Below are 24,261 nucleotides of genomic sequence, written 5' to 3' on the forward strand. Positions count from 1 at the left end.
ACAGCAGCCCTTAGGGAATGGGGATTGTGGTACTGGTGGTCTGTTCGCTGAGCTAGAACCCTACAGCAGGGGCTCCCAAAGGAATTCCCAGAAGAAGAATGTGGAGAGTTCTGAAGAGGAGGGGCTCTCATATTTGGCCTTCCCGTCAGCCATCAGAAAGCTGAAACAACCAGTTTTTCCCTCCCAGCTCGTGGCTTTTCCCAGACTGGCTCGCTGAGACCTCCACTCACCATGTTCCATCCTCTGGAGCAGCAGCACATCGACAAGGTCATGGTCTTGAGTGGCTCTGACTGAAGGGTCCTGCTGCTCGTGAGGGGTGTGTGTGCTCACTGCTTATGGCAGGGCCCTTGGCTATACCCAGCAGTGTGGCATTTCCTGGGTGGGCAGTGGTCCAGGGCCTGCTGCCTGGACCTGTGCTTTGGGCCCTTTGTCAGGGAGCAGGGGAGGGCTGAACATCTGCAGACTGTTCTCTGCCTATTTTTCTCCCTGCATTTCCTCCACACAAATGGTCTGAGGGAAAGGTTGGGATCTTCATCCTAGGGAGGACCATCTATTTCAAACTTGAGACCCCCTTCTTCAGTTCATAGCCCACTGCTTGCTCTCAGACCATCATCCTCCCAAGGGGGGCGCTGTGTCTTTCAGCTTCTGGAAGCTGCTAGGCTGAACGCCCATGCAGCTGCCCTCCCTAGTGGGTCTGACTGCAGGCAGCCTGGGTGTGGACAAGCACCTCATGGTCAGGACTCATTCATTCATCCATTCTGTGCCTTAAGCCCCTACTTGAAGCCCCTGGAAAGGACCCTGGTCATCTTTGCTCTTCAGGATTCCACATCCACCTGCCATGACAAATCCTTAGGGTGACAGTCCATAGCCTGGAGAAGTAGGGTCACTGATGACATGTGAGCCGTGTTGGCGGTCATGAGGTTATCCCCTGGGTTGGGGACCCATTGGAGAAGGCCAAAAGTAAAATGTGGGCAGCATCAAAATGAGGTGGCTCTGAGAATGTCCTGTGTCTATGTGCCATTGGACTGACACATACACAGCGACCCGGGGCACCTGCAGCAGCCGGCCTGTGTACAAGAACATAGGATTCAAATACGGGAAGTGAAACTCTTTGAGAAATTGGGAAACCACTGAGAAATTGCTCCTGCTGCTCACAGGGACATCATGTGTACTTAGAACTGAATGACCTGTGTGCTGGAACTGAACGTAACGGAGAGGAAGGTTTCTCGGGTGAGAAGCTGGCTTGTGCTTAGGGGGATGCTGGGAGCTGTAGGGTGTGCCTGGTCTCAGCTCAAGTGGCTTCTCTGGGGTTTTGGTGACCCACTGCGTTCTTCTATGGCCTCCCCCATCAGAATCAGTCCTCGGCTCAAAACCCGCATGATTCCCGACTCGCGATCTTGCCCCACTTCCCTTTCCAGCCTCATGTCCTCTGAGCGAGCCACCCACTCTGCCCGCACTGTGCCCACGTCTGCCAGCGTCTCTCAGACCACGACACCTCTCCCATTTCTTCCGCCTGAAAATGCGTTTCCCTTTCCATGCCCTCTTCCACTTACGTGTTTCTCTGTCTGGCCAACTCTTTCAAGACTCACTTATTGCTAAGTGTAGCGGTGCAAGCTTAGAATCCCAGCACTCTGAGAGGCTGAGGTAGGAGGAACACAAGTTGGAGTCCAGCCTGAGCAATTCAGTGATTTAGTGAGATCCTGTCTCAAAATTTAAAAAGTGCAGAGGATGGAGCTCAGTGTGACGGCCCTGGGTTCAGTCCTCAGTAACACACACACACACATATACAAACACACACACACACACACACACACACGCACACACACACATGCACATGCACACACTTGCTGGCTTCAGGAATAGCCAGTCCCACCCTCTTATGTGCTGCAGTAATCCTTGGCCCTTGCTTCTCTTTTGTCAATGCCCACTTTGTACTCTTAATTACTCACTGACGTACGTCTCCTCCCCCAGCCTGTGCCACGCACACCTTTTTAGCACAGGCCAGCACAGGGGGTTGATTTATATGACTTGTTTGATAAGAGTTGGATAAACGGCTGTCTGGATGAATGGCTTGCTGACTGAGTGGCTGGCTGGCTGGATGGATGGCTGGATGGATGGAGAAGAGGACAGAAAGATGGATGACTAGATAGGGGGTGGGTGGATGGATACATAGATGGGTGTCACATACTTAATCTCCACTACTTTCTCACGAGCAGACTTGGTGAAGTGCCACCCAGACCATCCTCCAAGGAAGGACCACCTTTGGAGACTGTCTTCAGCTATCAGCCCCGTCAGCTCCCGCAGAGATCCGCTGTCTCTGCTGCAGACAGCTACCTGGCCCGAGTCACGTCCTTCCTGGACCCATCCACCTCTAATGGCTGATTGAGGTAGAATACGACGGCTAAGCCATTTGAGCCCAATGTTCTCCATCCAGACCTCACAATGGATTGGCCAAGGCTACTGTTGGGTTCGTTCACGTGGACTTTGCCTTGTGCGGTGTCTCTCCCCTCCCTTCAATGGGAATTGATCCCAAGTACATCCCTGGTAAAAAGTCGACCATTGAACGCAGAGTCTGCTTTTTGGAGAACCCGATCCACAGGAGATATCCAGTGCTCTCCAACCCTCTCCTCTCCTGTTTTTTTTTGTTTGTAACAGTGTTGGGGATGGAACTCAGGGCCTTGTGTACTCTAGGCAAACGCTATGTCACTGAACTACACCCTCAGGCTTCCTTCCTTTTGTTTTTTTGATAGGTGGGATTACCCCGGCGTCCCTGCTCTCAGATCTACAGAACTCATCTGGGTTCCAGATACATTTGCTGAGAGCTTTGGGCTCTCTTCTTAGTAAAGTATACATGCCAGACTTTTACGTTTACATCACGGGCTGTGCAGACACCATCCAGCCCAGGCTAAGGACAGTTGTGGAGCAGTGATCACGGCAGACTTTGCATGTGCTGAGAACCAGGCCACAGGCTGTAGGTAGGTGTGGCCACACAGAGAAAAATGTTTGCACTAAACACCACTGAGCCTTTCAGAGACGGGTCAGCTTTATACTTAGTGCTGATGGAAACCTCATTCAAAGCTAAGAGAGCTAGAAGGAAGTGAAGCCTTGGGTCTGAAATCTACTAGTTTGGTGATCCTGAGTAAGATACCTGACTTTTCTGCACTCAGTTTTCTCATCTGCAAAATGGACATGCAAATACCTCTTTTTCCAGGGAGTGATGAAGAGGAAATGGCTCCACAGCCTTTCTGCAGAGGAGTGGCCAGAGGGAGTGGACCTGGCAGTGCCCACCAGCATCTGTGCTTATGCAGCCCTCACCAGGGAGCTGACTCAGGGCAGTGTGCCCCCTCTTGGCTCCCAGCAGGCCCTGGCAGGCCATGTTTCCCAGTGCCAGGAGCTGGAGGGAACAGGGGTCACTGGACAGCTTCGTGAGAGCCAGAAGGGGAAATGGGGGGTGAGGAGGCTCAGGTCTAAGCCCACTGCTCTTCCACCAGTGGCTGGCTGGGGTGGCAACCATTGGCACAGAGCTGGGAAAAGAGGACGAAGAGGTCTTGGGAGGCTCAGCCGCTGCTACTGGCGGTGGGGGCTTGTGGAGGTTGAGGGCGTGAGCTGCCCTGACGCCATGACTGGAGCAGCGATTACCAAAGACCTTGCAAGGGGCTTTGAAGGCTGAAGGTGTTCTCAGGTGGAAGGGCCCTGTGGCGGGTGGGGCAGATGGCATTCGATTATCCCAGGCTCCATCGACCCTTCTCAGAGCTTCTCTGCGACACAAATGAAGCATTTTCGAGCTAACAACAAAAGCTAACAACATGCTTTGCGTCCCCTTAAGATTTCTCAACCTTTACTAAAACACTTCCTTTTCTCCTTTCTCTGAATCAGAAAGGTGATATTAGATGTCAGAATGGAACTGCAGAGCGTGGAAAGCCAAGTATATTTGGGTCCCAGACAGTATCAGGGAAGGGATGAGGTAGAGAGCCAGTGTTAGTAACAGGACAAGAAACAAATTCACACCAGGTATGGCACTGCACGCCTGTAATCCCGGTTACTCAGGCGGCTGAGATGGGAGAGTTGCAAGTTCGAGTCCAGCCTGGGCAATTCAGTGAGAACCTGTCTCAAAATAAAATGTAAAAAGGGCTGAGGACAGAGCTCAGTAGTAGGGCACCTGCCTAGCATGCACAAGTTACTGAAGAAAGAAAGAAGGGAACAGTAAACAAATTCGTTCTGTTTCAAAGAACAGGCTGGAGAATCCTGCTCCAGGTGAAAAGAGCCTTGGGTAGGATCAGGATAGAATCCCACCTCTGCATGCTGGGCTCTGCCTAACTCCGGGCCCGTCTCTTCTGCTCTCAAGGTTGCTGCTTCCTGGTAGTACAGCGGATAGTGTGCGCAAGATGTTTTGACATCTGGAAGGGAGGAAAGGCTGGGCTTCCTGCAGCTCCCGTGCCCATTGCCTGGCAGGGTTTCACTGTGCCACTCACATCACAGCTGCTACTGCTCCTCTTGAAGCCAACAACACCCCAGAAACACCCCCCTGCGGTGCAACCCAAGTCCGCCCTTCCTTGGCGCAGGGCCCTCTGACCACCATCATCCTAGCAGGAAGTCAGGGCTCAGAATAGAAAGCCCTGGAGGAGACAGATGTGGCTTTCTGGGCTCTTCTGCATCCAGAGGCCATGCTGACTTCACTGGCTATGACAGGCTTCTCCCGGCCAGCTCCCCAGGGCCCTGAGGAGTAAGTTATTTTCTCTCTACGTTGGTGCCTTAGAGACTCCAGGCTTTGGTCTTACAGCTGCTGCAAAAGGTGCTGGCAGATTGGCTTGTCTCTGGGGGCTTCCTGTCAAAGGGCTCATGCCCGCTTCCCTGCCCCGACCAGCCCTGTAACACCCAGACTGCCAACTCCAGGTGGGCTGCAGCATGGCTCCTGAGCATCCTGGTGGCTCTGGATGAAGGCTGGCAGCTGGTGTGCTCAGGAGGCCCCTCAGGGCCCCATGCCCCTCTTGCTCTCAGGCTGGGCCTCACTGACTGTCATCAACTCATTGCCACTAGAATCCTAATATTTCTGAGCCCTTTGTGTTCCCATAAATAGGCATGGATCTGGTAGCAAAATCAAGCCCTAAAAATACCTTCCCACTCTCCGCCCCCAGGACACAACACACTGGCCTGAGAGCTTTCAGGGCACCTGATACTCCTTGCGCGTTCTCGCCTTTCAGGCAGGCCGCTTGCGTTATTGCCCCTGGGAGAAGGCAGCCTTTAGCCTGCCATTATCATCTCCGCAGCCCTAAGAGGAGGTTTGGAACCTTCCCTAAACACACAACCTAATGACAACTTAGGGAGGTGGGGAGCTGGGGTGCAGGTCCCTGGTAGAGCACTTACCTAAAGTACACGAGACCCTAGGTTCCATTGCCAATACCAAAAAGGAAAAAAAATACAGATTTACAACTCTGTGAACTCAGGTTTTCATTTAATTTTTTTTTTTTGTATTTTTATATGCAACATTCATGTGAAATATAAGGAAAAATTAACCAGGCACAATGGTACATGCCTCTAATCCCAGCTATGCAGGAGGCTGACACAGGAGGGTCACAAATTTGAGGTCAGCCTGGGGCAACACAGGGAGACTTTGTTTCAAAATAAAAATAATGATAAAGAGCTGGGAATACAGCTCAGTGGTACAGGGCCCCTGGTTTCCATCACAAGTACACAAAAAGAAAAGTTAAAAATATCTATGTGCAACCAGGACAAGAAGCATCACATCAGAAGTTTTGTCTACCCCGTTTCTCCTCCCTCCTTAAGAGACACCAGCCCTACTGTGTGCTGGTCATTTCCTAGCTTTTCCTTCTGAGCCAATGTCCTTGCCTTTACATCAGCAGTAGCGGTTGCTTCCCATGAGCGCTTCAGGGTGAGCACTTCGTGGGTGACGCTCAGGATGACAGGGCCTTGCAGGCTCCGGGGGGATCAAGGAAGTGCCTCCCAGGTGGCGGGCTGCCAAGTCCCCACTGGCAGGTTTGCAGAGTGACAAGGGTTGACCACACAGCCAGCTGGACCTCAGGCTGGGACCCGAGCACGACAGCAAGGAAGACTTTGTTTATTTATAAATACGAACGCTTCACGAATTTCCGTGTCATCCTTGCGCAGGGTCTGTGCTAATCTTCTCTATATCGTCCCAATTTTAGTGTATGTGCTGATGAAGCAAGCACAAGGAAGACTTTAGGAAAGAAGGTGGAGCTGATCTTGAAGGGGGTCCCCTCCGGCTCTCTGTAACCCGGAAGTAGAATGATCTTCACGGGCCACAGTGACTGCCAGAGGCCATCTAGCCTGGTTCACAGAGGTGCCAGGAGACGAAGGGAGAGGGGTGCCCAAACCAGGTCCGGGGTGTGAGCCGCTGGAGTGGCGGTGTCAGCCAGATCCTAATCGGGGGCCTCTTTCCGGGTGTGAGTGCTCCTCCACGTGCCTGCTGTGTGGCCCAGAGCTGTACCTCACTGTCCCCTGACACGAGAGTGAAAATGCTTAGTCAGCCCTGCATGGCTAACAACTATTGTTTTTTAGGATTCCCAAACTTTTAGTTTGTCAAATAAAATTAAAACCAAAGCCCCACTTGCTTTCCCTATACTATCGTAAGAGGCTCTGACCTGTAGGAAGGGTGTAATTTCAGAATGACAAACTGTCTCTATCAGTTGTTTTGTTTTGGTACCAGGAATTGAACTCAGGACCTCAAGCTTGCCAGGCAGGCGCTGTGCCACTGAGCTACATCCTCGGCCCTTTATCAGTTTTTATACTCTTGGTGTCTTGTGCTAGGGGTCTTTGAAAGGAGAAGTACTAGTCTTTTCTGTTCAGGGTAATTTCTGAAGCTCTGAGTTAGAGATGATGCCAAGAAAGGCTGCCGGAAGGTAAGAAGGGCTGGGAAGCGCCAGATATACTTAGTATGAGCTTGAGAACTGGGAAGACCACTTGGTTAAAATCCCCCCACTCACTAGCTCTGTGGCATTGGGTAAGTTTCTTAACTCCTCTGAGCTCATTTCCTCCAGTGTACTGGGGATCCCTATAATATGATTTTGCTTAGAGTTAATGAGATAATACCCCAGAATCCTCTGGTACCTGTCTGATGCCAAGTAAACGCAGGTTTCCTTCCTTATTTGGGCCTGTCATGAGCTGACTGCTTCCTGGGGTACAGGGCCCTGTATCCTTAGTAATAGCCCCTGTAGAGCTTGTGGTGCTATGGTGACCTACACAAACCTGTGCCCCCAGTCCAGCCAGAGGCCAGCATGAGACCCTGCCAGGTGATTTACATTCTCTTGGACATAAAGTCTCTTCTTCCTATCCTCTTCCTGTTCCGGCTCTACCTCACTCTGGGTAGTTCTGTCCTGAGCCTGAACTCTAGCCTGCTCTGTCCTGAGCTGTTTCCAGGGCAGGAGAGTTCCTCACAGACTCAGTTCCACCCCATGCCAGAGAAAAGTCTCTGATGGCTTATAGGCACCTGTGGAAGCCAGGTGTGTGCTTGCTGCAAACGCAAGTCTTGTCACCCACAGAATTAGCAGTAGGGTAGGACTTTGCTTTGCCCACCGTCTGGTTACTATGGGACAGGATTCCCTTCCTGGTCCCTGTAGTTACCTTCAGCTTTCCTACTGGAAGTCTTTCCTGATGTCTACTTTCAATCTTTCTTGCTGCAGTAGAAACACTTTCAGCTGACAGCATCTGATTAGCCACGTATGTGTGTCACATGCCTTGTGGGTTTCCACAGATCATCGCTGAAAGTGTCGAGGAGGAAAGACCGTGCTAGGCTGCCGCGCCACATGGGGCAGTGTAACATCTGCTCACCATTTCTGCAGACACACTGGCTTTGAGCAGAAGCCTCACAGATCCTAGCTTGGGGAGCAGCCGTGGGGCAGGGCAGGGCAGAGGCAGTGATGGGCTGTAAACCGTTCCCTGCCAGTAAAGTGTCTCATCTCAGGTGAGCAGGCAGGCAGACTGTCAGCTGGCAAGACGATTTCCCTGACAAAATGCCTGTGCTCTTAATCTCCCAGCCTCCCCGTGACAGCCCAGTGCTGGGTTAAATCATTTCCTCTCCTGGCCTGGTGTCTAGAAAATCTCCCTGTGCCTATTGGCCCAACTTGATTGGCATGCTTCGGAGCCTTTAGCCTCTTTGATCCCTGCCCCAAATTGGTCCCTTGGTTCTGAATCTCTCTCTGTCTTCAATATTAGGCTCTTTCCAGCCAACCCTGCATACGTCGTGGGCTAGGACCGAACAGACCCCTCTGACAGACGGCTCCCTCCACACCATCGCCTGCCATGCCAAGGGAGGTCCCCGCCACTCTCTCCAAGGGGCACAGCTGAGCACTTGCTATGGTTTAGATCTCAAATACCCCTCTTCCCTGCCACCGTCCATGTGTGCCGGGCTTGGTCACCAGCCTGTGGCGCTATGGAGAGGTGATGGGACCTTCAGCAAGGGGTGGCCCAGTGGGAGGAAGCTAGGCCACTGGGGTATGCCCTGGAAGGGGACTGTGGGACCTTGCCTCTTCCTGTCTCTTTGCTTCCCTGCCGCCATGAGGCGAGCTGCTTTGCCCCTCCACATGCTGCCTCTGATGTTCGGCCTCCTCAAAGGTCCCAAAACAAAGGAGCCAACGAAGCAGACGGAAGTCTCTGAAACTGTGAATCAAAGCAAACCTTTCCTCCTTCTAAATTGATCATCTCAGGTATTTTGCCACAGGACGGAAAACTGACTGCCACAGTGACCATACACAGTGAGTCCTTTCCTGCTCCCCCCACCACAGTGGGCCCATTGTTTGGGATGAGACGGGGGCGTGCATGGTGACATGGCCGTAGACAACCCGTTACTTCTGAGGATCGCCCAGTCACCTCTGAGTTTCTAGACCCTGGATCTCACCTGACTTCTGGTTTCTCCTTCTCTGCTCTTGAAAATCCAACTTCTATTTTTCCAGTGTGGGGTTGACCCCAGGACCTTGCGCGTGCCGGGCAAGTATTCCACCACTCGGCTATACCCCAGCCCCAGGAAGTATTACTTTAAAACAGATAACTCTCACTGGGTCCTTATGATAATCCAGACACCTTGCTGGGTGTCGCCTCATGTAAAACGTTCCCGCAGGCTTGCACCATTGGTGGTACAGGTGCGACTGTCCCAGTGGGCAGCTTTCCCATCCTGCCACATAACAGGTTCAAGTCAGAGCCACCTAGCAGCAAGCCACACAAATTATGGCCCCATGGTCAACGTAGCAATCCTCCTAAAGACTCTAAGAGGTAAGTGCTGCTTTTGTCCTTCCTTTGCAGATTCATAAGCTGAGGGTTAGAAAGCTTAAGTAATTTAACCAAGGGTACAGGGTTCCTAAGTGGCCCAGCCAGGGCTCGAACCTGGAACTGAATTAGAGAGGTTGTGCTCTCACCTACTCCGCCTTATAGTGCTTCCTTTAAGTCTTCCTGAATTCATCTTCGACTCCAGGCCTCTCCTCTACCACTTCTCAGCTTTCTCTCCCTCCCCTGCCTAGAAGGAAACCCACAAAACCTGCCTGGCTCATTCCTCTACCCGCAACTGGAAAAGGAGATTTCTCTAGTGGTCGGTAAACATGAGTATCCCATTTACTAGGGATGTTTCTCATTATGAATTATAGACCTGTGTTAACAAAATACATCAGTCTCTAATGAGTATGTTTTTGGTGGCTTAGTTCCTGCAATCTGAGGTGCCCAGGGTAACCTAATTGACTCTCCAAGCCTCCAAAGTTTTGGCAAAGATCCAGGACGTGGGGACACACCAAGATATCACCAGTCTGTGTAGGCGGTGGGATCTAGAGGGGAGGTGACCAAGGTGACATAGTCAAACAGGAACAAGAAAAAGCAGAGCAGGGGCTGGGGATTTAGCTCAGCGGCAAAGCGCCTGCCTGGCAAGCGCAAGGTCGTGAGTTCAGTTCCCGGTACTGGAGAAAAACCAAAAAAAAAGAAAAAAAAGAAAGAAGAGCATTAAGTCTTCGCTTTGCTCACTGCCCTCCTGTTACACGAGCTCCGGCCGTAAAACCTGCCAGCTTCTGCCTTTGTGACCTTTGACAAGTGAGGTCAAAGTTTTCTTTGTAAAATTTCCCTTGTGCCATAAAAGCGGTATTTTAACAGTGAGCAGAACAGAGAAAGAACTGCCTGCACCATGTCCTAGGCTGTCCTGTCTTTGCACAACAAATCCCATCAGTCTGTACCCGTGTCTGCCACGCGCTGGTCCCTGCTGGGCACGCCCAGCCCTAGCCACGGCAGGGGGCTGCGGTGGTTAGACAGTGCACCTCTCACGACATTTTGAGAAAACTGAGGGCTAGAGATGGGGGGTTCCTTATCTGAGTGCAGTGGTGAGAGTACCTGCTTCCAGGGGTGCCCAGCCCTCCGCCAGCCTGCATTTCTCAGTAGGGGAAGGTGACAAGGCGTTTCATGCCTGGCCCTGGCTCCTACACATCCCAGCTTCTAAGTCAAAGGGCCTTTTCTCTTCATGTCTCCTCTCTTTGTGTGTGTGTGTGTGTGTGTGTGTGTGTGTGTGTGTGTGTGTGTGTGTTTGTTTTTCTTCCGGTACCAGGAATCAATCTCACGACCTTGTGCTTGCCAGGCAGGTGCTGTGCCGCTGAGCTAAATCCCCATCCCCTTCATGTCTCCTCTCTGCAGGAGTCAGCAACACACTCCAGGTTTTGCCACGGGCAGCGGTTGTTCCTGTTGTTTTAAAGTAATGGTCATAAAAGAAACCTTCAGAATCCTTCTTTCTGAAGCCATTCCAAGGCTCGCAAAGGTAGTAACATCTCTAAGAACGCCTACATGGATTAAATCACTCAGTAGAGATCTTTTCCTCTTTTGTCCCTTCATTCAGTGAAACAGTTTTAAATGTAAAAATTTTGGGGTTTTTGTCATAAATAGACTTTATGGAAATTATAAATTATTTTCCTAGTCAGGTTTTTGGTTAAAAGTGAATGGATAAACAGACTCTCCAAATAGAAAACAGAACAAAAGCACAGGAAATGCTAGGGTTAGAAAAACCTCTAGGGCTGCAAAGAGAGAACATAAAAAAAAAAAATATCCTAACGATCCAAACAAGAAGTTTTTGGTAAGTAAAACTAGAATAGGTTTCCTAGAAAACTAGACAAAACAGCATTAAGGAATGCCGATTGAACAGAGAACCCTAGAGATTCCTCTTGGGAGCTTTCACTTTGTTGTTCCGGAAGTATAATGTTCACTTATGTTTATTTTCTTTAACTAACAAAGCCTAGAGTTTTTTTTTTTCCTGTTCCTAAAAATACTCTCACAATCAGTTCTCTCCTCAGCTTGGCTGGTCTGATGCGTTTTCCTAATCCTACCTGGAGTCTGGGAACAGCCTTGGGCAGGGAGGGGACAGGAGAGAGACACACGCTCCTCTCTGAGGAAACCACCCATGAATGACCCACTTCCTGTGGCTGGAAAGTGACCCAGCTGCTCACCTCCCCACCACTTCACTGTCCCTTCATATACGTGACATTTCCCCTGCTGGCACCTGATTCTGATGGCTGGAGGCTCATATCCTAGCTCTCTGCTCTTTACCAGCTATATGGCCCTTGGACAAGATATTCATGGTCCCTGACACTAAGTTTCCTCATCTGTAAAGTGAAAGTGATCCTATTTCACAAGTTTCTACCAAAGATTAAATACGGTAATAGCTGTATAGTCCAGAGCAGGTGCTGGATATATGGTGGTGAGTATGCACCTTTCCTTCTTCATGGTGGAAGACATAAAATAGGAATGCAAAGCTAGAAGGAATTCTTTAGTCACCCTCCTCATCAGTGAAAGCAGTCTGTCGGAACCGGACAGGTTAGCCTCCTAAGAGCCCTCTAGTGACAACCTGGGTCAGTGGAGAGGCTGGTCTTACGGGTTCGCTCAAGGCCTGGGAGGGGGAATTGCATGAGGACATTCGCCAGACCTGAGTTTCACATCCGGCTCAGGAGAGCCTCCTGAACGGAAAACCCAAAGTCACGACCAGACAGAACTGTCTAAAACAGGCTGAGCACCGCAATCTGAAACTCTAAAGCACAGAAATCCCCAGACTCTGAAACCTTTTGTGGTACCACAAGTGGCAAATGGCAAACTATGAAATTGTTTCATGCACAAAATTATTAAGACTGTTGTATAAAATCACCTTCAAGCTGTGAGTATAAGGAGTATATAAAACATTAATGAATTTTGTTTTTAGACCAGGGGCGCAGCCCCAGCGTATCTCATTGTATATGTGCAAATATTTCCAAATTTTTAAAAAATCTAAAACCTGAAGCACTTCTGGGACCACCCATTTCAGATAAGGGATGAAGCCTGTACTCTGAAATATTTTAATATTCTCCCCCAAAGATCATCTTTTGACGCATCTCTCGGGCTTGGGGCCTTCTCCGTCTGGCAAGGAAGACACAGATGGGGCAAAAAACATGGAAAGGGAAAGCGACAGGTCACAGGGGACGGATTTCTTTAACTCCGGGACCAAATTCTTCTGCCATCTGTACACGGTCATCTCAGGCATGGATCCCAGCCCAGGTGCATTCTTTGTAATTACAGAGCTCCTCAGAGCCTACATGACAAGGAAGCCCACCCTACTGCATGCCTCTTTCCTGCCACACCCCAGAATCCTTCAACCCCAGAAGACCCATTTGGGGTCCCACTGGCAGGCAAGCTGCTCCTGCCACCGCGGGCCCTCCTGGGGATTCATCACATCATCCAACCTTTCCAGAGGCCACTCCTACCTAACCACTGACCCCTACAGGAGACAAACGCTCCCATGCCTCCTGGTCTTCGCCATTCAACTATGCAGAGACCTCAGAGTTGGTGGCCAGGGGCATTTCTTACTTCTCTAGGGAAGACATGCAGTGCCACGTGGCCCAGGGCCACCCAGATGGCTGCTGTCCTCCACCAGGAAACAGCAGGTTTTCCAGTGAACCTCAGAGCAACTACTAGAGCAGGCACGTGTTGCAGAAAAGCGCCTCAGCCCAGCTGCTGAGAACTAAACTGTATCGATTGAGAATTTAATTGCCCTGTAATCACTGAGTAAACACTGGCTGGTCCACTGATCAAGCTCCAGGCCCATCCCAGCCAGCGGGTGGGTGTTCTGCCCACGCTAAGGAGGGCAAATGCAGGGCTCTCCCTCACGGCTGTTCTTGGAAGGGTGTCCCTGCCATGCAGCTTCCAGCCAAGCCCCAGGCCTCGCTGCAGACCCTGCTTTGCCGCTGGGGAGCAGATAACAAAGCCATGTGTGTGCCCAGGGCAATGTGGGGCCCAGGAGGGGCAGGGAGGGGACTCTCTCTAAACTGACAAAGCACACTAGGTGGGAAATCCAGCCTACAAAAAAGTTTTGATGGTAGGAAAATGTAAACCTCAATGCATAGAAAAGTAAAACACTGGAAGTTTGCATGCTCAAATCTGAACAGTAATTAATTCTATCTGATTTGATTCCATTTTTATTTTCCTCTTCATAGTTGTGTTTTCCATATTTCCAACCACTAACATGCATACCTTATAATCAGAAGAAACACGTGTTATTTAAAACCAAATGAAATGGCTAGGATTTCTCTTGAGAAAAACAAAAACAAAAAAACCCGAAAACCTCCCACCAGCACCTCTGGGGAAAGAGGCTACATGTTGGAGCGAGTCTTGCTTCCAGCTCCAGATTGGCACAGTAGTGGTTCCTTCGCCGTGGTCCCGCATCTATCTCACAGACCATGGGGCAGCAGCCCTGGCGTGTTCAGCACAGAGCAGTGTCTCTTCTGTCCAGGAGTAAGGGCGGAGTGAATGAGAAGGAATATCAGAAGGAAGGAGTCATTTCCAGCCGCTGGGGCTCAGAGCGCCCCCAGGACTCAGGTGCTCTCTTCCTTCGCTGCCCCAGCATAGGAGCTGCTCTATTCCCTCCCCTGCCCTGCCTTCTCCTGCCCCTTCCTCCCATTACTTTAGTAGAAGCCAATCTTCCTCCTCTCAGCCCCATTACTGCCCACAGAGACAAATGGGCTGCAATTCTGCTCCACCTGGGAGGCAGCTGGCCAGCTCCAGGGTCATTGTTCCCAGTGTCACTGAGAGCCGAGAAGGGAGGGGACCAGTGGGATCCAAGTAGGACTGCAATTACAAGCCTATTCAGCTCCCCAGAATAGAGTCCTGCCATTAGCTAACAGCGTGGAGGGGCAACATGAGCTCTCTCACCTCTGGGAAGGAAAAGCCTGGCACGGGGCTGCAGGGGCCTCACTTGCCAATTACCCTGGTAGGCATGGGGTGACTGCTCCGGCCCATGTGGGGATCCAGGCCCAGTGGATCCCCGGATAATCCTGCCTGGTCATCCAGCCTCAGAGCCCTTCACCAGCTCACGGCTGATGCATTCACTGTATGCAACTCCCTGAACGCCCCACCCCCCCATGCCACCCCTCCACAGACACCAAAAGCTTTCAGACTTTCCTCATGTAGATCTTCCCACTCTGGGCCACATTGCTCCCTGGCAGGCTCCCCTGCAGGTAGTTGAGGAAGGCCGTCCCAGCCCCCAGCAAGGCTGTCCTAACCTCCAGGGCTGAGGCTTCTATGTTTCTTTAGGAGCTGGTCAGCATGCCAGAGGTCCCAGGGTCTCTGGGACACAGCTGAGTTTCCTCTGGCTGAGGGTTGGCTGGGCTAAAACAGCTGACCAGGTAGGTGAGCTGCTGCCACAGCCCTCAGAGACTCAGGAAAGGGACATTTTCTCAGCCTGACAGCGTGGGGTAGGCCAGGGAGGGGCAGACACAGCGCACACTCATGCTGACCTTGGCCTCAGCCAGAGCGCAGAGGCAGGCAGGGAACTCCCACAGCTGGCTGCATCCACACACCAAAGACCTGGAAGGCAGGCTGATTGGCTTTGGGCTCCCTACTGGGATTGCCTGTGGAGACTGACTGATTGGCTTATTCCCGAAGTCTTCAGAGGAGGCCGTAACTGGGAAGGAGACTGGCAAGTAGGGAGAGTCAGGACTTGCCTCACAGCCCCAGAGGGGCCCAGGGGCTCCGTGCCCACCCTCCTGTGCCAGGACCTCAGCCTGGGCCTTGACCTTGTGACCTACTCCTAGATGACTCCCTGGGAAGTGTGGGCCACGCTCTCTGGAGGTGGGACACCTGTTCAGGGAAAGTGACCGCGTGGGAAGGGGTCATGCAAAGATTGGGAGCAGGGATGTTGAGAGTCTGGCGGGAGAAAACTTAGGACAGAATTCCCTGGGAAGCCAAGAACAAACAGACCAATGGACACATGCCCTGTGACAGGTCCTGGGTCTTTGGACCTGCAACCTTCTCTCACAGGAAAACATCCACAGGCCTCCTCCCAAAGAAGCCAAGACACCGACATCAGACAAATGTGTAGACAGACAAACAGGCTCTAGAAAATTACACACCGCACAGACAGACACATGACTTGGAACAACAGGGACTGAAGACAAACAGTAGCTGAAGCTCCAGGCGTCCTGGAGGCCAGTCTCTCTGCCCTACACAGACACATGTAAGGGCAGGGCTTATTGGTCCCTCCGTGAACGTTATGGAAACCCTCCCACCTCCCACCTTCCACCTCCCACCACCAGCCCCAGCCTCAGCGCCTGCACCTCCAAGGGGAAGACAAGGGACAAACATTTGAGGAACTAAGATAATGGACTCCTTGGCATCCACCTCAAACCTTGGACACAACGCTAGTCCTTTGGAGCCTTGGCCCCCATGAGGGCCTCTCCCCACAGCCCTCCCCTGCCTGTTCATAACCTAACTTCTCAGATGCTGCAGGGGTACCACAACTCCTCCCACCCCTTCCCGCCTGAGCCGGGGCTGCATGCAGGCAGAGGAGCGCTGGCATGTGGAGGAGCATGAGGGGCAGGAAGGAGACAGTGACAGGAGCATGCTAGACCCGAAGGAGACGCCTGTCACCTGTCCCTGGCAGGCCTGGGCTTCCTGAGCGTGAGCTACCCAGCATGGGCACAGCCTCTCTTAGTTGGCATCCATAACATGCTCACTGAGGTGAGCTGACATGATGGGGTGGGAGGCAAGTTTCTCTCCTGCTAAGAAAGGCCATTTTTAGGAAGGAGATCCAGGAAGTGTCACAGGAAAGAGCCAGAGTGCTTCTACCTCCTCCTCCCTTGCCACCTTTGTGCTTCCTGGAGCTCCACTGCTCCTTTTTCTCCTCTACTCTCTCACTCTCCCACTTCCTCCTTCCTTCTGATTTCTAAGTGAATCATTTTCAGTTGGGGGTACCCCTCTCCCTCTCTCCCTCTCACTCTCCCACTTCCTCCTTCCTTCTGATTTCTAAGTGAATCATTTTCAGTTGGGGGTACCCTACTGTGACACTAGATGGGGAATTCTCAAGGCTCCAAGTGGGCCTTGCTTGTCTCTAGTTCCTGGGCCTGGCCCAAAACTAGGCACAGAGACCACCCAAAGGGTCAACGCAGCACCAGACCAGCCGCAGGGAGCTCCCATCCCTCCCTCAGCCCCAGACTTAGGGACTCCCAAGGTGTGCCCCCCATAGTCTCCGCCTCAGAGTCCTGCCTCCTTCTCTGGCCTCCGCTGATCTCCCCTCATGGGGAATCAAGTACCAATGCCTTCCAGGGGTGCTTTTCTGTACCCCTAGGTCAACAGCCTCCACCTCTGATGACTACCTAGTCATTTCTAAGGACTGAAGGGGAAAATATCATAGAGTAGTGGAATCTGAAACAGTAAAATGGCGAGCACTGGGAGGAAAATGCCCCAAGCACAAGTGCAGGCGTTGTTACTTACTGAGTGAGCACAGACAGGTCGTGGGTCTTTGGACCTGCAACCTTCTCTCACGTAAGACAAGGATAATAACCTGGGCGGTCTGACCTCACCGAGCAGCTGAAAGGTCATGAGACTATATGTAAATGCTACTTTCTAGACAGATCAAGCCCCACTCTACAGATGGGAAACTGAGGCCTGGGGAGTTACATAAATTGCCTCAATGCATTCTCACATCAGGAGACTGGTGACAGCATTCATTTTAGGCCAGAATCCAAGTGAGGTACAGAACAAGTCAAAGAGAGAGGAATTTGCAGAAGTGAGACAAAAAGCGTGGTGGGAAAAGGAAGATAACAAAGTGACAGAGTGGATGGAAGTGACAGGTGGAGACTTCACGTGGACAAGGAGGAGGAAAAATGGAGACACACAGGGCAGGACGCAGAGAGGGCACCGGCAGAGTAGGGACGGCATGGAGGAGAGGCGCGCAAGGAAAGGAGACAGAGGAGTAGGGATGACCCGGAAGAACAAGGACACCGAGCCTTGCCTGTCAACAACCCCTTCCTTCCCAGGGGTCGGCCAACTCAGCCAGAGCTGAGAAATCCTCAAAACTAAGCCAGTCACCCTGGCTCCTCCACAGACGGAGGAAGTTAGAAAGAAAAATGTGAATCTTTGGTGTAAGAGGAGGGTAGGAAGGTCTGGGGTCCATTGAGCTCAAACACTCCGCCATATGACATGTGTGCTATCAGAATAGTATCCCTTGGTGTTTATCAAAATTATATTTTATATCAGCCCCTTAGAAGGAAGAAGCATGCGTTTGGGATTTGAATGACAGGGCATGATGACCTCAAATGTTAGGAATGGTTCATCTGGGTCCTGAGGAAGGAAAGCGAGACGGAAAGGGGGGAAGGGGATGAGGGCATCGGGCGTGTTCAGAGTGGTACGGCCGTGGACGAGGGGAAGGAGATGAAAACAAACAAAGCCACGCCAGACTCCAGAGAAGGCCCAGGAATTATGTGCTGAGAGGAGGGAAGGTTGTGGGCGGACGTGGGGAGGAAGGGCCCCCGGGTCCCACCTGTGGGAGGCCAGGTCGGAGCAGGCAGGCTTCTGCTCGGCGTCAGCAGCTGGGCAGCAGAACTGGTGCAGCACGGTCTCATTCCTGTGGGCAGAACAGAGAAGGTCAGAGCATGGTGAACCAGACTGGGCCAGCTCTGCCCCATGCTGATGCATTCTTGTCTCACCCCTTGCTACCCTTCTCTGCCACCTGAGCCCCTGTGTGACACGGGTGGCCAAATACTGCTGCAGGGAAGTGCACACACTGGGTCGTGTCTATCCAAGTTTTCTTCAGTCATCTATAGGCGCACTTTAAATGCCACCTGCTGTAGGCAGCTTCCATGGCCAGCCCAGGCTCCCTGCTTCTGGACCCCCATCACTGTAGGGAGGGTTTACCAGTTGTCCTGCTCTATCTCTTCTCCCAGCTCTTCATGATGCTGTGCCCTGCTAAGGTCCTGCAAGATCTGCATGCACTAAACATCTTCAAACCGATCATATGCAAAGACACAGAGCATTAGATGGAGACTTTCATCTTGCCAGCTAAGACTCTGAGGCATGGTATTTGGTGAAGGATTGGTTTGATATAAAAGAGGAAGCCAACCCAGGAAGCAGGAATTTGAGTTCCAGGACCAACTTTATAGCTGGCCAGTGATACAATACATATCACTGCATATTAGAATCACCAGATTTTTAAAAATACCACTGCCTGGGTTCTACCCTCAGGACTCTAAGTCATCTGATTTGGCAGGATCCATGGGACCAGGACCTTTTATAAATGTCCAGGTGATTCTAAAAAGGAGTGTTGAACAACTAATTTGAAGACAACAATATGCAGTATAACAACCATTGCTGAATTCCTACCATCTTGTTTAATGAAGCTCTGTATCATTTCTAATTTTTTTATTATTTATTATTGTCTTTAATCGCTTGGTCAATCTTGCATTCTTACATCTGTTAATCTGAGCAACTTCACTGAAGATAACAATATGTAATATAACAACCATTGTTAATTCCTATCATCTTGTTTTGAAATCCTTTATTGTTTTTATTGTTTTTGTCTTCATTGTTATTATTTTGTTATTTTTTTTTCTTCTTTAAAATAAAAAGAGGGAGTGTTATGATTTGTGTCTGGATGTCCCCCCAAAGCTTCATGCAGTCATGGGGAGTGCCTTTCAAAGGCAGCTGAAAAAAAAAAAAAGGCAGCTGAATCTAGAGTTTGTGATTGATTTATTGTCTAGAGCTGGGATTATGGGTGTGATGGCTACACCCACCCTAGGGCGGGTAGCCTGCATGCAATGTAAGGGACAGAAAGAGTCTTCTCTGGCTCTCCTCCCTTTTTGCTCTTGTTGATTTGCTGTCTTCAGCCACCATGAACTATTTCCCCTTTGCTATATGCCACCCTGCCTTGGAGCCAGATGATTATGAAATGAAACTGCCACAAACTGTGAGCTGAATAAACCTTTCCTTTCTTAATTTTGAGTGTCTGGTATTTTATCTCAACAACAAAAGAAAAGTAACCAACACAGGGAGCAGGGATCCCGAATCACTAGACTAGATTTCTAAGGTCCCTTCTTGCTCTGAAATGCTGTGATCCTGATAGCCACACTGAGCCAACCTGGGAGTTAATACTGCAGTCACCTTTGGATGAAGCTACAGGGATCTGTCACCTACTCTCTCTTACTGATTGGTCTCCATCCTGGGCTTTGTGGAACCAGAGAATGTCAGAACTGGAAAGTCTCCAGAGATTATATGAAAAGGGTCTTCAGACTTTGTTAGCCTGAACTAAGAACATTTGTCCAAACTAAACCCTCATTAGAAGCCCATTTTGTGAAATAACAAAGCCAGAACAGCTCTGTGGTTGGGGGATGGGAAGTCTACAGTCTCTTCCTAGATATCCCAGCCTCAATTTTGCTAGCCACCTCCCTGCTGCATTTTGGGAGCCCCTAGACTCTGAGGTAATAGACTGAAATGCTGAGATTAGCTCTCCTTGTAGCTGAAGGTAATACTGGCACCTATCTTAATTTGACAAAAATAAATGCCAAGAAAGTATATGTCTAAATGAGAAAACTTTCAGAAGAAAACAAGCATATATGAGTTTGGGAGATTTTAAAAACAAGACAGAAAAGTGCAAAGCTATGAATTAATATATATATAAAATGAAAACATTTCGTATGGAAAAATGGCACATGCGTGTAATCCCAGCACACTGGAGGCTGAGGCAGGAAGATCACTGTGAGTTTGAGGCCAGCCTGGGCTACATAGTGAGTTCAAGGCCAGCCTGTGCTACATAGTGAGACCCTATATATGAAAAAAAGATAGACTAGGAAAACATATTTGTACCACATATGACAGAAGGCAGGTTAATACTTTGAGCTCCAACATACTCCTTAGAAAAAGACAAACCCAGGAGAAAAAATAGGCAGATTGTGAATAGCTCTTGACAGAAGAGGAAATCCGAAGAGCTAATAAACATGTGGAAAGGCATCCCCACATTACTAATTCATGCAAATTAAAGTAGTACTGAAATGCTATTATTCACTCATCAGACTGGCAAACATTAAAAAGACTGCTAAATACAAGTGTTGGTGAGGCTGTGGGGAAAGAATACTCAGGTGCTACCTGTGTAGACACAAACTTTTACCATTCTTTTTGGGAATTAAAAAGGAAATATGATTTCTGACATAGAAGTTCCACTTCTGGGATTTTATACTTGCAGAAATGGAAGTAGTGGTTCATAAATTATTTATTCAGATACTTATGGCAGCACTGCTTTGGTGGCAGGAGGGGACAACCAGAAACAACCTAGGTTACCATCTCCCATAGAGTGGTTGAATAAATTTTGATATCCATAACTTGGAATTATGTACCATTGAACAAGAATCAGGTAGCATTGTATCTCTTGGCCTGGATAGATTTACAGAACATATGACTAAATACAAAAAGCAATTTTCAGAGAAATGCATATATTACGGTCCTAGTTTTGTAAAACAAATATGAACCCTCTCCCCCAAATGCAAATTTTATACATGTGCTCTGTGTGAATGCACTATATTTTATGAGTGCAACCTAAGTCTTAACATTGGCTACCACAGCAGGTTGAGAGTAGGAAAAAAAGATAGTGGAGGTAGGAAAAGGAAAAATAGTGCTTGATATGATGGCAACTGGAAGTGTTTCTCATTTATGTTATTACTGTCCTGATTGCCAGACTGACTAGATTAAAACTCTTGGAGAGGTGACTGGATTGTTAAGGCAGTGAGGAATCTCACCTGTGGGTGAACCCACTGGTGAGTTCACAGCTGCATGGGCTCCTAGGAGGTGGGGCATACTTGGAGGAAGCAGGTCATGGGAGGGTGACCTTGGGTACTATATCTGGTTTCTGTTGCTTTCCTCTTGGGCTCATCCCCTGCTCTGTGCTTCACAGACACCATGACTTCAGCAGCTTTCTTCTGCCCCACTTTTCTGCCATGATGTCTGTGCCGTGGAGCCAGCCTCTGAAACCGTGAGCCAAAACAAACCTCTCCTCCTTTAAGTTGTGTATGTTAAGTATTTTGGTCACAGTGGCGAAAAGCTGACTGATATATACTGTAAATACATTAAAATTGAATGTACCTAAAGGACTGAAAAGTGTCAGAAACTATTACAAAAACTGATGTTGTTCCAGGATGAGATCATGAGAAAGAATTTTATGCCCTGAGGTCTTATGGTGAGCTACACCCCAGCCCTTTTTATTTATTTTGAGACAGGGTCTCATCAGGTTCCCCGGGCTGGCTTTGAACTATGATCTGCTTGCTTCAGCCTCCTGAGTAGCTGGGATTACAAGTGTATGCCACTGTGTTCAGTTTATGAGCAATTTTTGTTGCAAGTTGTTGTTAAGTTTACTGATTATTGAATATAAATTATATGTAATCTGTAAAACATAAATTAAATACTAACACAACTAATATAAAATTTTAGAAGGGCAAGGACTGAGGATGCAGCTCAGAGGTACAGTGTATGTGTAGCACATGCCAGGCCTGGGTTCTATTCCCAGCACTGCAGAAAAATATAAATTAAATAAATACACAAATAAATACTATAGAAAATGAAAACCAACCCTGATCCATTATTTTACAAGTGAGAAAGCAGGCTTCGAGTGAAAAGCACTATTTATAGTTGTCCCCTGGTTAGTCCCTGGTCCATTTTCCAGCATCCCCAATGTCCCTTCCCACTGTCCCAGAGTTCCTGGGGCAAATCAGAGCCTTGGAGAACTTCCTGAAGCCAGAAGGTCTTGTGGTAGCACCCAGAGCTCCCTGACCTGAAGAAAAGGAAAGAGAAGAGATAGGGCAGGAACCGGATGGCTCAGAGTGAAGGGACAGGGGACCCAGTGTGGAGATAAAGCCGTTGGTGTGGCTATGTGCACCTCCAGTTCTAAGCCACCAGCTGTGCCTATGCCAGGGCACATTTGAGATTCCTGACAAAAGCTACCAAGAGGGCAGGCAAAGAAACAGCTTATCCGAGGCCACAGCACCGGCAGTTTGGGAAACAGAGACACCGTCACTTGCTGGCACAGCAATGCCTGGGGGATGCTGTTCTGACCTTGCCTTCCTTTCTCAGAGGCTTCTTTCCACGGCTGCAAGCCTTTCCTCCACGCAGGCATGGAGGGTAGTCCAAAAGGAATGCCAGGGTCCCCAGTCTTTGGCTGCACCAGCACAAGTAAGGAGTAAAACAGCCTGAATGTGCCTGACCTTCTGTACCCCAGACTAAGGCTGACCGTGCTCTTGGGGTACAAGAGCAATATTTCTTGGGGTTTCTGCTCATCTGCCAAGTCCTCCCTTGCAGCTCCTCTTATGCCTCCTTCCCTGAGCCCCACCTCACTTTCCCCTACTATCCAGTCCATGCTGGACTGCAGGCACTGCTCTGCCTGCCTCTGACCAGCTCCCTATCCAAGGCCATGGTCTAAGTCCATTGGCTGAACATTACCTTCAGCTTTGTGGATGTCCCTTCCCTCTGCCCAAAGGAGAACCCAATCAGAAGGAGCCGAGGAATTCCTTCCCATTCATAATAAAATTGGAGCCATGATGAAACAGGTACCTTCTCTCTACGTGTTCTTCTCCAAAACCCATAACCGTGGTCCAAGGGTGAGAAAAATGGCAGACAATATAGGTTCTACATCAAAGACACTCCACAAAACACCTGGCTGACATTCCTCAAAACTGTTAACATCATGAAAACTACAAAGAGACAGAAGTTTTCACAGACCAGAGAAGACATGAAGACTGTCGCAAGGTACCCTGGACAGATGCGGTCCTGGATAAGAAGGAGGACAATAGTGGAAAAACTGGTGAAATACAAATAAAGTCTGAGCTTTGGTTGATAGAGGCATGACAGATAGATGGATAGGTAGGCAGGTGATGACAGATAGATAGATGATAGATGATAGATAGATAGATAGATAGATAGATGGATAGGTGGATAGATAGAGAGATAGATGGATGGATAGATAGATAATAGGTAGATGGAAGATAGTAGAAGATAATAGATAGATGGAAGGTGATAGATGATAAAATGGGAAAGAAAATACTAATGACCGTGTCTTAGCACTTCGTAGTGTTTATCACGTGGTATGTACAGTTCTAACCACGTGTCACACATTAACTTGCTAATTCTCACAAAACCTCAGCATCCAAAAGCACTTTCTCATCACTTCAAAGGTGAGAGAGCCGAGGTAGAGTGAGTTTCTGAGCCACTGATGAAAATATCAAGCACTCGTATACATCACCTTGCTTCTCATGACAACTCTTTGTGGTAGGTGCGATCAGCCCCCTTTTGTACAAACGAGGAATCAAAGGTTCAGGGGAGATAAGTGCATGGCCCAAAGTCACACAGCTAGTCAGCAGCAGAGCTGAGTCTCAGGCGAGCTGGTTGTAAGCATCACGCCCATGACTCTTCTGCATGAGGTTTCTGGCCAGTGGGCATTGATTTCCTCACCAGGCTTGGATCACCAGGCACTGACGAGCTCCTGTTAGACTGAGGCTGGAAAGGAACCATCGTGGAAGTGGACAGAAGGACCATGGCCTCATGTGCCCTCTCTGCCAGAAGCGTAGCCTGATGCTGTGCTCCAGCTTCTCTGAGTCCCTAATCTGAACAGTGCGGTCCTTCCTCTCTCTGCCTCCGTCTCCTTCATCCTTCCTGACAGCCACCAGCATGGCACATGGACACCAGAGGCTAGGAAGGAGAGCAAGGGACAGGAGGCTAGAGATAGGGTCTTTGGGGTGCTGGGTGAACCGTCAGAGCCCGTCTGTGTGTGAGGCCAGTGGCTTTGAGCACAGTCTGCCTCTCTCCAAAGATCAAGAACGCCTTCCTCACTCTCCAGGGCCAGCCCACGGTCTTGCTACCACCCACACCAGCTAAATTCGTGGGATTGAGGCCAGGAGCTCCAGTTCTCCACGCATAGATCACAACCCTTGTCTGTGTTCATTCAAGTCTCTGGTCTTTCAAAGCTTCAGTTTTCTCCTCAGTCAGACTAGGATA

The 24,261-nt window shown here is 49.7% G+C and overlaps 1 protein-coding gene across 1 annotated transcript in view; it reads right to left on the reverse strand.

The window, feature by feature from the left end:
• The window catches only part of Iqsec3 (IQ motif and Sec7 domain 3), a 101,174-nt gene that overhangs the window by 54,319 nt on the left and 22,594 nt on the right, over window positions 1–24,261 (reverse strand). Inside the window, exon 2 of the mRNA XM_013520013.1 lies at window positions 17,774–17,857. The gene's annotated coding sequence lies outside the window, so the exon portion shown is untranslated. The remainder of the gene's footprint in view (window positions 1–17,773; window positions 17,858–24,261) is intronic.

The sequence above is a fragment of the Chinchilla lanigera genome, unplaced genomic scaffold (assembly GCF_000276665.1).
Source record: "Chinchilla lanigera isolate Chin_1 unplaced genomic scaffold, ChiLan1.0 scaffold00053, whole genome shotgun sequence".
Classification (NCBI taxonomy): Eukaryota; Metazoa; Chordata; class Mammalia; order Rodentia; family Chinchillidae; genus Chinchilla; species Chinchilla lanigera.